The sequence below is a fragment of the Equus przewalskii genome, chromosome 2 (assembly GCF_037783145.1).
Source record: "Equus przewalskii isolate Varuska chromosome 2, EquPr2, whole genome shotgun sequence".
NCBI classification, from domain to species: domain Eukaryota; kingdom Metazoa; phylum Chordata; class Mammalia; order Perissodactyla; family Equidae; genus Equus; species Equus przewalskii.
In genome coordinates this window covers 24,687,000-24,703,446 of record NC_091832.1, presented here as the reverse complement: position 1 = coordinate 24,703,446, position 16,447 = coordinate 24,687,000, and positions in this window count along the sequence as shown.

The window sequence follows — 16,447 nt, the reverse complement described above, 5'->3', positions numbered from 1 at the left end:
TTGCCTTTCTTCGTTTTTCACTGCTGTACAACAAATGTATATGATTTGAACATTTTTAAAGTTTTTAAAAACTGTAGGATCACCTCCATTTTACAAACAATACGTACAGATATATTTATTCATAGGAAAAATTATAAGACTTTCATTAAATGTTGATATTGGGGTTATCACTGGGTGGTAATTTTTATTTCTTCATTGTGATTGTATGTATTTTTCCATTTTATTTACAATAATCTTGTTCAACTTTTTTGTTGGACCTCAAGCGCATTGAATTAAGTTTATCATAAGCATTGGGTATATAGTACACATTCTCATCATTGGTACATGAAAAGCCTTCCTTAAGCTGTTTATGTATGTACTGGTGTGTTTATTTTAATAATATAAGAAGGTCCATGGAACCACTGCCCAATATGAAAAATAAAACGCTGGTGAGAACTTGCATCTACCAATATGGTCCTCCTCCCTTTCATCCTCCCAAAGTGAATTTGAATCCTGTGTTCAATGTTCTCTTGCTTTCCTTTTTATGTAGTTTTATCACATCTATATCTATTTCCCAAAATTATATATTTTTTCTACTGTTCAATTTATATAAAAAAGAATACTGTGTTGAGTGTGATATTTGGGACTACACTTTTATCACTGAAAATTATATTGCTAAATTCCATCCATATTGTTGCACTTAATCCTATTGCATTGATTTTGACTACTGCATAACATTCCAGTGTGTGTTATTCTAGAATTCACATGTCTGTTCTCCTGCCAGTGGTTTTGTGCTCACAGGAACATCCTTGTACGTGTCTCCTGATGGACATAGTAGGAGTTTCTCTTGAATATGGACTGGAATTGCTGGGTCATAGTCGTCTTGATTCCGGTCTCCCTAAAGCAGAGCCTGAGACAAAGACTAAGATGCAGACAGTTTCTTCGGGGAGTGATGCCAGGAAGTGGGAGTGAGGGAGCAGCGCGAGTGAGATGGGGAAGGACGAAAATATAGCACAAGGGGGCAACATTGAGGTCACTGCTGGGGGTGCGATTCCTGGGATTGTGGGCCTAAAGGATGGACAGCGGGGCATTTATCTGCGGGCTCCTGAGCTCCGTGGGTCAAGGGCTGCCTCTGGGATGCTCATTTCCTCCCGCTTCGGGGCTGTGTTTGTGTAAGGGCTGAATCCTCCCACCCCCAGACACCCAGTGGAGAAAATCCCGGGCAGGAAACAGAAAGGTGTGTGACTTGTGCTGAGGTGGGACCTGTCAGCGCGGGGTGAGTCCTGAGCTGGGGAACAGGGAGGGCACTGCAGCCGTGGCTTAAATTCAAGGTGAGCTAAGGGGCTGTGACACTGGCGCCAGAGGCAACTACCAGATAGCATAGAGGAATGTTCGACTTTACAAACTAATGCCCATCTGTGTTTGCAAGTGGTCGTGCCGCCTTACATGCCCATCAGCAGTGGACGAGGAACCCGATGGATTTCTTGTCCTACCTTACACATGGTATTTGCAAGCTTCTTAGTGACCACTTTCTGACTCTTGGTAGCTTCTCTCTCTCTCTTCTTTCTTTCTTTCTTTCTATAATAAACGTGTGTCTGTGTAGGGGTTTTCTTTGTCTTGTTTTTTGCCTATATTTCTTTTAAATTCAGAAGCAGAAATAAATCTTTTATTTTGTCAAGGAGTAGTTTATCTGTGGAGAGTGTCAGCTGCGACAGGGGGCTTGGGTTAAAGACTAAGAAAAGGCCCACGGTGAGGCCCCAGGCTGTTGGTGACTCCAGGGGGAGTCGCTGGGTTGGGGGTGAGCTGATCAAAGCTCAGAGGGATGAGGGGTGGAGACGACAGATTGACTGGAACCAAGCGAGAGGTTTGATACCAAAAGGAAGGAGAGGATTGCAAGGTCAAGTGGGGAGGATTCCCAGACAGGGAGCATTGAGTTTATAGCCAAATGAGAAGGAGCCAGGGAGAAGGTGATGGAGACGTGGCAGCGAGGGGCTGGCTCAGCGTTGAGAGCAACGTGGGCATCACTGTTCTCTCTTCTTATGCAAAGGCACTGACTTTGGAGCCAGACAGATGTGGGTTCAGATCCCAGGGCTGCCACTAATGAGGTGTAAGAGAGGGTGACAACATGCCCCGCAGAGTGGCTGTGAGGGCCGAGGAGCACCTAGACCAGTGGGTACTCAACCCTCGGTGCTTCTTTCCCTCCCTTCCTCCCCCAGTCTGTGGGCCGAGGCCCAGTCTAGGTTCAGAAGCCGGGAGGTTTCATGCCAGTGACACTTTGCTGAGTGGGGTGCGGGGCCGGGAATTCCATGAGTCTGAGGGAGGGAGGAAGGGGCCCAGATGGGGAGACTCAAAGGGGCTCCTGAGAATCAGGGAGGGCTGAGGGTGCCAGTGGCAGAGGCCGAGGAGCTGCAGGCATGGCAGGGAAATTGCCATTGATTAGGGGCTTGGAGCTCGGCCTCACTGGCTGGGCACAGCCAAGCGAGTAGATATGGAGTCCTGATGGAAAAGGGCTCTGTCCTGCCTGGCCCAAGAGGAGCAGCTCCACGCTCAGCCTCTAGCCTGCCAGCCCCAGCCTCTAGCCAGCCTGCGTGGCCCCTGCCCGGTTGGTTTCTGCCTCCTTCATCCCCATCCCAGTGTCCTGGGGTCCACCCACCGAGTCCCCCCAGCCAGAAGCCTGGCAGTTAGCCTTGTCTGGGCCCTCTCATCAGTCGTCGAGTCTGTGGACTCCACCTCTCTCTGCTTTTCCCCTCCAGGGCTGGGGGCCCTTCCTGGGGCACCAGGCAGCTCTCATCCGGTGGGATTCTCATCAGCAGACCACGCAGGAGGGTGGGCCTTCCCGTGCTCTTTCCCTCTGGCTGCCACACTGGATTCAGCTCTGGGGAAGCTCTCAGTCCTACTTCCTGAGGTGGACTGAGTTCTGTAAATTGGCTTCTCCCGCTGCTGGGGAGAGGTAGGGAGGACAAAATTTTGTTCTCCTTGAATGCCTTTGAGCACATTCTTCAACTCAGTTTTACAAGCTGTGGAAGCGAGGGAAAGAGGGGCTGATGTGGGCCACAGTGAGCAGCTGGGAGGTGACCCTCCGGGAGAGAGAACAGAAAGTCGCTGGGAACTGCACTTCCCCAGAGTCGCCCCCTGACGCTGCCGTCCGTGTCTGCTCAGCCCCTGCCAGCCAGCAGTGGGCGCTGTTGCTGTGCACTGGGCACCCCAAGCCCCAGGGCCCCTTGGCAGAAGGTAGGGGGGCTGCTCGGCCAGAGGTCACCACCGCTGTCCACAGCTCGACCGAGCCCGGCTGGGACATGCCTCCGGCTCATCGTCACTCTGCCTCCCCATTTCTCTGATCTGCTGAAAGACGTGTTCAAGGTTGTTGACCTCATGAACTGGAAAACCAGAAGCGGGGGGAAACCCTCTGGGCCCCAGGCAAGAGGCTCCAGAACACAGGGCGTGCAGCTCCACATCCTGAGGCTCGGTCTCTGCCTAAGGATGGACACGGCTGCACCTGAGGGCCACCGGCAGGACCCTGCAAAGGCTGCCAGTTGCCGCTACCCCTCCGACTCCAGCCCCTGAGACCTCCTCTAGACACTGTTACTCCTCTGCATTCGAGGCCATGCCTGCTGCCACCGGCCACTGCAGACCCTGTCGCTGCAGGTCCCGGTCAAATTTGCGGGCACTGCTGGGCCGCTGAACGTGGCCGCACCTCTAAGTCTTGGGCTGCAACCAAAGTGACTGCATTTCCTGTGCCTCTGAGCTCCTAGCAGCTGAGGCGACAGCCAGATGCGCCAGGACTGCTGATGCCCATCCCGCAGGGACGTGGACACACTGCCAGGAGCAAACCGGAGCTGTGGCTGCTGCAGGTGGATATCCCTGTGCTTACGAAAAATGGACTTTTTCCAAGGCTGCCAGGGGCTGCTGGCGCCCTGACCAAGGCTGCTGATGGGTCCCCATCTTCTCAACGTGACGTATCCATGTCGATGTTGACCTTGATCTCCTGACTGAGGTCGTGTTTGGTACATTCCTCCACTGAAAAGCTTTCTCTGCCTCCTCTTCCACAGGGCTGTCTTAGGAAGGAGGTCGTTATGCGCAGCCCACACTTAAGCAGTGGGGCGTCATGAGCCCCTCCTTGAGGGGGAATAGCTACGTAAATTATTTGGAATTCCGCACGGGAGACTTGTGTCTTCTCGATCATTTGTTTATATCGTTTATTCTATCATATATTCCTATCAGTATGGACGCGTGGATGTTTATTTTATGCGCTGGGTCGGCGTGCAATGCTGCCGTATTTATTCTGTATTTATTCTATTGTTCAAACTTTTCCAGCCTTGGTCTCTGGGAGCTCTTTGAATCGGCTCTGCGTCTCTTTGACATTGTGACATACCACTGTCATTCTGTGTGTGGGGGGGGTGTATTTCCTACCTCCTTGGGGACTTTTAACCCCCCGATGTCAGATACCAGATGTGGTTGAGACTCACTGACCCCCCTCCTTCATGCACCCCTGCCACATCCTGCTGGGCCTCCGAACCCCGAGCCCTGGCTGCACCTCTGATCTTGGGGACCTCGGGGCTGCCAGGCACTGAACGTTAGACCCTGCCCTCTCCCGCTCCCCCAGCCACTGCCCTGCAGAAACAATGCGCTTTCCCCCGGCGGAGCCTGTCAGCCGGTTCTGGCCCAGGAGAGCTTTGTCACCTTAGTGGTGTGACTGCTATCTTCAGTGTGTGAATAAACTTATTGAAAGGACAAAACAAAACAAAACATCTGCCTCTCTGTTATCTTTGAAACTTACCTTATCTTCTCCATTCCTGGACTTGAGATAAATGTCCTTTTGCCTGAGACTGTTTTCAATACACACCCTCCCATCTGGCCAGTGTAGCCTCAAGGTCTCTGGAATCAATCAGACTTGGGTTCCAACTCTAGTGGCCCTGGGCGGTCACTTGATTGCTCAAAACCTCAGTTTCCTTATCTGAAAAACAGGGACAATAATGGCCTTCAAATAGCTCCCATTGACTTAGCACCTGCTCCATGTACCGCGTGATAACTTCTGAAAAGCACCTCAGATGATGCCTAACGCACAGAGTAGGTGCTCAATAAACAGAAGCTATTGTCACTGTAGGTAGCAGCAATAGTCGTTTGTCTCCCTCTCTCAGCCTCTCCCTCAAACCCGTCCTCTCCTCTAAAGCTCAGCCGTGACAATGTCGCTCTTCCACTCACAATCCTTCCAGAATCCAGAATCCAGAAACCATCTGGGATTCAAGATCCTACAGAATCCTGCCCTGCTCTGCGCCCTGGCCTTATCTTCCTTCTCAACCCAAATTCCACCAGACTGTTCACTTTTCCCTCAACAGCCTTTGCACTTCACATCTCCTTGCCTTTGCCTGTGCTGTTCCCTCTGCATACAATGCTCTTCCATCCTTTCTCCATCTGGCGACTCCCAGGTCCAAGTGTCTGTTCTCAGTGACAGAAACCAACCAACCGGAGGGCCCAGGCTTGTGGCTCCTTCCTGCCTTATAGAACCTCCCCAGTGTTGTGATTATTTGCCGAAGGTCCCACACACCTGGGTGGGATCTGCATTTGAACCCTGGCTCTGCAGCTCATCACCTGTGTGGCCTCAAGCCGGTTCCCTAACCTCTTTGAGCCTCCTTTTCTCTGTTTATAAAATGATGATAATAATAGTAGTCATTTCGTAGGAATGTCGTAAAGATTTAAGTAGATAATCCATGTGAAGCGCTTCATATAATGCCCAGCGGAAAATGCTTAACAAATGGTCCCTTTCTCTCTTATTAATATCAGGCGGCCAGGAGCTGCCTGCTCTGCCAGGCTCCATTTATTGATGGATTCAAGGCTAAAATTAGAGCTGCAGCCTTGGGGAGCAGTTCCTTCTAGAGCCGGGAATTGATGCCCTTGGTACTGTGGATGAGAAAGGAGCCTGCTTCTCCCTCCAGGGGCCTCTCAGAGAAACTCAGATCTTGGTGCCTCCAGCCATTCTCCCCTTGGTTCCCAGGGTAGGCATGCAGAGGCTGGACCAGCCCAGGCTCGAGAGCTTTCCTAGCAAAGGGCTCTGCAATCCAACAAGCTGGCTGCTAACTCCAACCCTGCCATTCACGGGCTGTGTGACCTTGGGCAAGCAACTTTCCCTCTCTGAGGGTCATTATTACTCTCTATCCTGGGAAACTGACAACGGTAATAACCAGCTTGTAATAACAAACAGCTTATGTGCACAGAGACCTTGAGGCCAATGACCAGCTCGGGGACTCTGGGTAATGACGTCCCTCTCTGAGCCTCAGTTTCCATATCTCTGAAATGGGCACAGTAGCTCTGTCCTTACAGGGCTGTTGTGGGGATCTAGAGAGGCCACAGACAGCAGTAACCCCTGGTGGGAACCTGAGTTAACAGATGGCCCATTTCCCCGTCTGAGGGCGTGGGGAGCCGAGACAGAAATTGACTTGAGCTGTTTGTAGCTATTGATCGACCAGCCTTGGAAAATGCAAAGAAAAGCATCCAACAAAAAAACACCTCTCATCTTGGAGCTGCTAGAGGCTGGCCCTGCCGGTGGATAAGCCACTTCTATGCGATCGACTTCGCCTGACGTCAGTTCAGTGCGCTCGGGGAGCTGTTTTGTCTCCCGGACAAGACATTGATTTCATTAAAGCAGATCCTGAATTTTGGACAGGAACCCCCATTTTCCCCTCTGCGGCTAGTCTTAACTCCGATGTCAAAGGGCATAACCCTGGCTTCCAGGGCACCAAGCCAGCCTCATTCACGTAGACATGCAGGGCCTGGATGGCCCACAATGGCAAGGCCACACGCCCCCGGATTTTTTCTCCCCATCTTCCCTTCCTGGGACAGGTCCAGTCAGGCTCCAGCCGCTCGCTTATTTCTGACCAGGAGATAGATACAGAATTACGTGACAATAACATTAATAAAAACCTACAAGGCCATCACACTGCAGTCCTCAAGGGAAGAGGATAGTCCAGCAGTTCCTGCAAGAGGTCAGGAGCCTGGAGCCAGGGCACCAGGTGCGCACGTTCTCTTCTCAGCTCCCTGCTATCTGTGCACCTGACGAGGGGAAGCGAAATCTGTGCTCTTCCGTCCAGGTTGAATGTGAAAGGAGGAAGTCTGGACAATAATCTGAGTTTGCCAGCAAGCCCTATAGGACTGATCCCACCTGGCAGAGGTGTCGATCCAGCAGCATCTAAGATGAGGGTTTGGGTTCTGGATTCTCGCTCTCCTGGGTTTGGATCTCAGCTCTACTCTGGGAGATCCCAGGCCAGTCTCTTACCCGCTCAGTCCCTTAGTTTCCTCAGTGTGTATATTTATCTATTTGTTTGCGTGTCTGTCAGTACTCTTGCTTGCAGATACCAGAGTCCACTCTGGCCAGTTGAAGTAGACAGGGAATTTATTTGCAATGCTAAACTCATGGATTGTGGAGAAACAGCCTCTAGATACAGCTTCCAGGAGCCTCTCCAAGAAGTGCGCTGCAGAATGGGACTAATGGGGGAGCTGCTGCTGCTGTCACTGACCCCAGAACCATACTGCCTTGGCCACTACCCAGGCCGGCAAAAGGGACGCCCCCTGTGCAGCTGTTCCCCCACGTAGCTCATTTGCTGGTTGGTATCTCAGTTCCATGAGTGTGATTGGAAGAAAGTAGGTCACACACCTGCATGCTAGCTCCAGGGGAGGCTGGCTTCTGCCTTGGGAAGGAGGAACTCAAGATACTAGGAATAATCAAAATGTAGAAAGGAATTTTTAAAATTGTTGGGTTGCGATGAATAACAGACATTCAGTACATCTTCTTTCTTGTCTATTTCCCCCATGTCGAAAGAAAGCTCCATGGAGTAGCTATCCTGAATGTCTCTTTCACATGACTCTGTTTCCCCAACACCTAAGACAGAGCCTGTGATGAATAAACAGATAAATCAAATGTGGGTAATAAAAGAACCACCTGTAGTTTGACACTACTGGCCAACTTACAGTCTCTCAGGGGGCCGTAGCTCTATGCCTTTGGAAAAGCTGCTGCTTTATGGAACGCCCATTCCTCCCCAATGCCTTGCCTCATGGTGAAAGTGTCTTCATCTTTCAGTTCTCAGTTTTGACTCACCTCCTCCTGGAGGCCTTCCTTGATATACAAGTGCATCCCTACCACGGCCCTCATCACCACCACCACCACCACCACCCTGCCCTGGGGAGCTGGTTTAGTATTAAGAAAGCAAGCTCTGCTGTAACTGGCTGATTTCAAATACTGGCTTCAGCTCTTACTAGCTGTTGGGGCTTGGGTAACTCATACAATTCTTCTGAGGACCATTCTCCTCGTCTATAAAATGCGAATAATATAGTATCTAAGTCACAGAATTGTTATGAGATTTAAATGAGTTAGTATGTGCAAGTTCTTAGAATGAGGCCGGGCACAGAGAGACAGCTCAGTTGACTGCTACTGCTGCTACTGTTTGCAATTCCACTGTTCTAGCACTTATTGGGGCAACATTGTGACCGTTTTGATTTCTGTAACCCCAGCTCAACTGAGACCTTCTGGAAATCAAGACCTGGGGTGTCCTTTACTCCCGCTGCCCCATACCTCTGTGACATGTACCTGTCACAGAAATCGTGTGCTCACGCGGGGTTTGTTGGATAAACAGCTAACCCAGTCAAAGAAGTCATAAATGCAAAGACTGATGGATAAAACATTTAACGTTCATACATTAGAAAAAGAGCTAAAGTGAAAATGTCACCTGGGATGGGGAAAATGGCAAATGGTTAGTGTCTACATTATGTAAAGATTTCCTACACATCAATAAAAAATATCTCAGTTGCTAAGAGACATCTGGACAAAGGTCATAAGCAGGCAGTTCAAGTGAGGAAATAGAAGTAGTAAGTAAACATGGAAGAATATCCAACCTTCAATCGGAGAAATAAAAATGAGAACCAAAGGCAGGCAACAATAATACAGACTACAGAATTCAATACAGAATTATTTATAACACTAAAAAACATCCAATCACAGAAGAACAGTTACATAAATAATGATACATTGATTCAGTGGCCTGGTGTTCCCTCATTAAATAGTTAGGAAAATGTTGAAACAAATGCTTATGGTATAGTAAGTTTACAAGCAGACTGCAAAGTTAAATTTAAAGCATGATCATAAGTGTGCAAAATGCTCATCTGGACTTGAGGAAAGCTTGGCAGAAAATACAAGAAAATGAAAACAATTGGTAAAAAAGAGAAATGGTACAGAGCGCCCACCACACGCCAGACGCTACGCCGAGGCCTTCCATGTACACGACCTCGCTAGATCCCCCGGTTCTCCCCAAAGCTCCACAGGGTAGGAGCTGCCTTTAAAGGGAAGGCAATTAAGGCTTATAGAAGGGCAATCTCTGGCCCAGGTGGCGCAGCCAGTAACTGGCAGAGAGGGATGCCAACCCTGGTGTATTGGACTCCAAGTCCAGTCCTCTTTCCAACACATCAGCTGTGTCGGATGGATGGGGTCCAGTGACTTTTCTTTCTTCTTAAACATTGCCTTTAATGCTGTTTAAATATCATTTGTGCAATCAAAACACAATTAAAAGAACAACCAAGCTGCCTCCGGAAGGCAGTTTAGCCCCTGTCCCTCCACAGAGCTCCAAGGACCAGCGCCCCACCCTGCCATTGGCCAACACTCGTGGTTTTGCCCAAACAATACCAGGAAACAAGCCTGCTGAATCTTCCGTCCCTCTTCATTGGATTAAAAATCCCTGGAGAGGCAGCTGGCATTTCCGCACTAAGACCCTCATCTCGCCCCAGGGTACCCCAGGAATGCCGGGTACCTCTGCAATGGGGATCCGGGTACTACTGTCAGTATTTCAAACGGCCAGACAGAAATTGTGCTTTCACCCTGAACAAGACCTCATGGGTGGATGCAGTACCCAGTGTCACTCCTTGGATGGAATTAGAGCAACGCCGAGGAAGGATTACAATGTGTCCTGACTCTGTGCACCAGAAGGAGAGGCGCAGAGTCCTGAAGCACTTGACAGGGCTGCAGAACCTCAGCTGGGGAGCCAAGGAGGTGGCCCTGGGGAGGTGACTTTTTCAGCTGCGATCCAGAGGATGAGTAGGAGTCAGCCAAGCAAAGAAGAGAAGGAAGAGGGAGAAGTGCGAGTAAAAGCCCTAAGACAGGGAAGATCTTGGGCTTTCAAGGAAAAGAAATGGAAGAGGTCACTGTGGCCAGAGTGGAGCACAATCAAAATGAGGCCAGAGAGGTTGACAGAACTTGTAGGCCAGATGAGCAGTTGGTCTTTAACTTAGGCACAATGGAAGCCACTGAAGAGGAGAGAAGTGGATGCATTGAAGACATAGCTGGAACGTCTTGTTTGCAAATGCTAAAGTGAGTACTTTCCCACTTCTCCACTCAGAAAGCAACAAGAAGGGGGAAAAAACATAGAAAGCCCATCTTTGAGGAAACCAGGAGGAACCTGAAATGGAATCACAATTAAGTGGAAGGGCAGACAAAAGCTGGGAGGCTTGGAAAGGAGTTCAGGAGGAAGGAGAGAATTCGTATCTCAGAGGGAGATGGTAAGAGGCACCCAGCAAGGGAAATAGAATGCATGGGGTGGGTAGAGGCCAGTGTCGGGAGCTTCCCTGGACCTGTGTGGGTTTCGTGAAACACGGGAATTGAGGCTGAATTGAGAATCACACACGGACAAATGAGATTTGGGGGAGGAGAGGGACTCTGAACTGTGAAAGCCCTGTCTTCATTAGCGATGGAGAAGTAGCGGCTCAAAGATCTCATATCCACCCCCAAGTCATAAGAATAATACCTGCCGTCCTGGAAATAGCTCTGGCCCCTCCCCAACATGAACCTCTTGCAAATAGCTGGTCCAGGGAAAATTTGCATCCTTCAAACATTAGTAATCGACAACGGACCATCTCACGATCTGTACACAAATACAAGAAACCGACAGAGGACAAGAACAAGCAAAGAAATGAAAAAGAAGAACCAAGTCAACAAACTCAAACACCGCTGACCAGAATAAAAACACAACAAAACAAAAATCCTCAATGAAGCATTTATTTCTATAAAACAAGAGTACAGAGAAGAGATATAAGAGCTCATGGAAGTAATAGCAAGATGACAAAAGGAAATAAAATGAGCTGTCAGGGTTCGGAAAAGTTACAATGTTGCAGAAATGAAAGTCAAAGAGAAAGTAGCATAAAGAAAACAGACTCTGCTGAAGCACAATAAGGACAGAGAGGATAGAAATGAGGAAAGTGAGAGAAATGAAACAAAAAGATTGGTTTTTAAGTTTAAATGATGAGAGAAAATTACAAGAGAGACATATCCACATAACAGAAGAAGTAAACCAAAATGATGGCATCAAACACATACTGTCAGATATAATTCAAGAGAATGTCTTAGGAAAAAAGGAGAGGTTGAAAAGTTCATGAGACCCAGGGAAATTGACTCAGAATGATCAATACCAGATATATTCTAAAAAAGTTATTAGATCTCAAAGTTAAGAAAGAGTCCTTTGGACAAAAAGGAAAATACCAGGTTGGCCTCTGACTTCTCTGTGGCAGCAGCCAGCATTAGAATTCAACAGAACACCACCTACAAAGCCAGCAAGGAAAGGAAGTCCCAGAATTTTATTTTCAGCCAGACTGTTGATCAAGTATAAAGGCAGAAGACAACATTTTTGAACATGTGTGGGAGTTTGGAGGCTGAAGCAACTGCACAGTGTCGATTTGTTGGGAGAATAGGACTTTTTTCGTTTTGGTGACTTAGAGCCCTAGTCAGGGGTTCCTTTTACATGTCTATTCAACAGACCCTTAGAGAGTCTAGTATGTGTTAGGCCCTGTGCCCCAGTCTATAAACGAGTCTTATACCAAGTGCTACAGAGAGTGGGACGAAAGCTTCCTTGAAGGGGTGACTTGGCCTTTGAAAGGTGAATGGAAGTGCATGAGAGGAAGGGTATCGAGGCAAAGAGCAGAGCGTATGCAAAGTCAGGCAGGCATGAAGGCGTGGAACAAATATTCTGAGATAGAATTCAAGACATCATCAAGGGTGTGCTCTGGAACGTCCAGACATTTGGAACGGGATGAGCGGGTGAACCCTGAAGACTCAAGATTGGGAAAGGGCGAGAAGCCTTGAGTGTTAGGCTTTCAAAAGGCTTAAACTTTATCCCACAGGCAATGTGGAGTCCTGCAATGGTTGAAGCATGAAAATTACTGTTTAGCTGCAAGAAGAAAAGGATCAGAGGTTCTGTGAGGACTCAGATTTCACCATTCCCGCTGTTGCTTAAGTTAGCATTCATAGGTGATGGTGCACATTCAAACTATTCCTTTTAAAGTCAGGAACAAGGCGAGGTTGTCCACTATTACTGCTTTTGTTCAACGTTGCACTGGAAATTCCAGCCAGCACAGAAAGAAAAAAAAAATCAAAAGCTTAAGGATTACTAGGACCATCTAAATATAGTTCATTGTTGAATTGAGTGTGCTTGTCTATTTCCTTCCTTCTGAATCTTTATGTTTTTCCTGGAGTTTTTCATTATCTTTTCTTTGTTTTTGCACTATTTGTCTTTATTATTGAGGGCAGGATTTTCCCAGTAAATTGGTAAGGTCGGGTTTTTTTGGGGGGGAGGGGGTGAGGAAGATTTGCCCTGAGCTTGCAACCACTACCAATCTTCCTCTTTTTGTATGCAAGCCACCACCACAGCATGGCCAGTGAAAGACAAGTGGTGTAGGTCCACACCCAGGAACCAAACTGGGGCTGCCAAACTGGAGCACATCCAACTTAACTACCAGGTCACCAGGGCTGGCCCAAGGTCAGTATTCTTATACCCATTTTACAGATGGAGAAGGAGGCTGTGACAGGTTGACAAAGTCCACAGCCGACACACAGTGGAGCTGAGATTCTTATCTATCTTGGTGGGATGACTCTATCAACCCCTACGCTGACTGTACTGAGAGATGGTGGTGTAGTTGAGGGTATGACTCAGTTATTTGAACTTTACAAAGTTCACAAAGAGGAGGACAGTTACAGGAAATCTCAAAGGGCACCTGATTCGTGAAGATTCTATGAAATGATACACGGAAGAGCCAGCTACTTTGCCCAATATTCAGCTCCCCAAAGGAGTCAAGCAACCTCTCTCTGGCCTCAGGACTTTTGCACATTCCTTCCCCTTGCCTCAAATGCTCTTCTGTGCTCTTCACGTGTCTGGCTCCTGCTCACTCTTCAGGTCACCACATCTTTCCCCTCCTCAGACAGCTCCCCCATTACTCTTTATCTCCACTTCCCTGGATTGCTCAAGATTTTCTTACCAGGACAGGCTCCCTCCTCCACAAGGAGGATGCTTTTTTTTTTGAGGAAGATTAGCCCAGAGCTAACTGCTGCCAATCCTACTCTTTTTGCTGAGGAAGACTGGCCCTGAGCTAACAGCAGTACCCATCTTCCTCTGCTTTATATGTGGACACCTGCCACAGCATGGCGTGCCAAGTCCACACCCAGGATCAGAACCCGCGAACCCTGGGCCACCGAAGCAGAACGTGCGAACTTAACCTCTGTGCCATGGGGCTGGCCCCAGGGAGAATGCTTTTTGGATGCTCCCTAGGCCTCATGCAAATAAGCCCTGGGGTCATCTCACCAGGTCAACAGATTGGTCCATCCCTGTAGGGGTCCCAGCCTGGGTGCTAGTGGACACCATCTTCAGCCCCTGCAGAAATACAGGAAATAACGCACTTGGAAAGTTCCATGTTATTCTGCACCCGGAAGCAGAAGGCTTCTTTTTGAGCACAGGTGAGGACCCCTCAGGGGCTCTCTCATCTCCTTTTCTCTAAACACCTACATCTAACCTATTTATTGAATAAACGTCCTTAGCACCTCCATGTCCCAGGCCTGTGCTAAGCGCGGGCTATACACACCAGGGCAGGTCACTCACTGCACAAGGACACCCAGTTGAGGGACAACTCGAGGTCAAGACCCAGCCCACAGACCAATCACCAAACCTGTGGGCTCACAAAGCTGTGTATGCTTAAAAGGATGCCCTTTTCTAATTCCCTCGAAAGCACCATAGGGGCTGGCAGCAGCCCCGCACGTTAATGAATTAAACTCATGTGGTCCCTCCCCACGTGGAGTTACAGTCCAGTGGGAGACAGGTAAAGAATTAAACGACTAAATATATATAATTAGAATTCACTCCTATTTTGCTGGTGAGTGAGGACACTGGGTTTCTGAGAAAGTAAGTAACTGGCCCAAGGCCACACAGCTAGTGACAGAGTCAGGGTTCAAACACAGGTCTCCTGGCTCCAAAGCCACAATCTAGAGAACGAAACAGGCATTGTAGCTACATTAGTATTCATGTTAAGTATTAGTCCTGACCTCCAGCATCACAGTCTCTCCCTCCTCATGACCCCTCTGATGACAAACTCAGGTTTGTCTGATCCTGAAGGTGCCTCCTCTTGACCTTGCCAGCCCCTTCAGCTCAGCGCCCTTGGGTCCACTGCTGCCTACTGCAGAGGCTTTTGGTGAAATGACTCATGCGATTTTTACTTCCTGTCTCATGTGTCTTTTGGTCCCAGTCATTCATTCCAGGGGCTCAGCTGGGGACAGACCAGAAGAGCAGCGCCCGTGCTGGACTCATGATTCCACACACAGGAGCCAGTAAAGCCACCCTACATCTAAGAATAAGCTGATAGGAATAAAATTATAAAACTTTACTGAAGGTCACAAAAGGAGATCTGAATAAACGGAGAGACACACCACGTTCCTGGATGGAAAGACTCAGCGTTAGAAAGATGTCAGTTCTCCCCAAAGTAATCTAGAAATTTAACGTAATTTCAATCAAAATATCAAAGGTATGTTTTATGGAATTTGACAAGCTGATTCGCAAGTTAAACTAGAAGAAAAAATACATAGAAAACACACAAGAATAAAATATCCAAGGAAAACATTTTTTAGAAATTTTTTTATTGTGGTAAAATATACATAACATAAAATTTACCATTTTAATCATTTTTAAGTGTACAGTTCAGTGGCATTAAGTACATTCATATTGTCGTGCAACCATCACCACCATCCATCTCCAGAACACTTTCACCATCCTAAACTAAAATTCTGTACACATTGAACAATAACTCTCCAATCCCTTTTCCCACAAGCAAAAAAAAATTTAGTGACTACAGCTAAGGGAGAACTATCAAGCTGGAAATAAAAATACTTATAAAACAAGATAGATATATATTTATCTACATAACTATAAGTGTAGCATTTCAAATCCACAAGGAAAATATAGACTATTTAATCAATGGCATGAGAAAAAAATGGCTCTCCAATTTGAAAAATATAAAATTTGAACTCCATCTCACACCAGGCACATATACAAGGTAACTTTGATTTAAAAAAACTAAATGTAAAAAACAAAACCCTATAAAAGCATTAGAAGAAAAGTAGGTAAGGTGGATAGATTTGACAACATAAAAACATTTAACTTCTGCATGAGCTGAGTTAAAAGACAAATGACAGACTGGGACAGCAAACCTCCCACAGACAGACAGGAAAACAACAAGAATATATATCGAAATAACAATTTTGCTTTTATTTTTCCACTTCCTCATGTCAATCAGAGGTTCCATGTTACCTCCGGGAGAATTAATGCTTTTATAGCAAGAATACAAAGAGAGAGAAACAGCCAACGTTCAGATGTGATTGTTTTTTAACTTCCCCGATAGTCTGCTGAAGCCCACACCAGAAGCCACGCTTTTGAAAGGCAGAGCCTTTGATCTGCAAGAGGCTGCTTTTGCTGAGAGAAGAAAACACTCTTGAAAATCAAAAGGGAAGGCCCTGAAGGAAGCTGGAGATAGAGTTTTTGCCTTAACTGTAGATTGAAAAGAGAACAGAGAAGACCCAGACCACGTGCCATGCCGCCTGGGGAAGTAAATGGGGTCACTGGGCTGGGAGAGAGAAAGGGAGCGGGATAAGGCATGACCTTGAAAGAGGTGAGGGGGCTCTGGGATGAGGGAACTGGACCTGCAGGACCAAGAGGAGGAAAATGGAGTCAGTGCCCGGAGACTGCTGAGCCCCCTCCACCACCACTACCAGGGAGCTTCCCGGGAACCGGGCAATCCAAATCCAATATGGCCGCTTAAGTGGGCACCACAGGCCACCTTGGCTGAAGAGCGGCATTAGCCATTCAGCTCTTCACTGTCCAGCCAGGGGTTTCATTGACAGCTGGCTGGAGTGCTCAGCAGATGTGTTGCCCACCCATGTCCCGAGACTTTGCTAAGGAGCTCCATCCACACCTATCCTTGTTCATGCATCCTCTTTTCAAGTGGCTCAGGACATTCATCAGCCTCCCAAGCCAGGGGGTGGGATCTTTAACACCTACAGAGGAAATGAAGACCCTGTGCAATCTGAAGGTGGTTGAAACTGGATAGTGGTTAAATCTACCCTATCTAAATACATCCTCAAGATATAAAGAACTCCTATAAATCAACAAAAAATAGACCAATA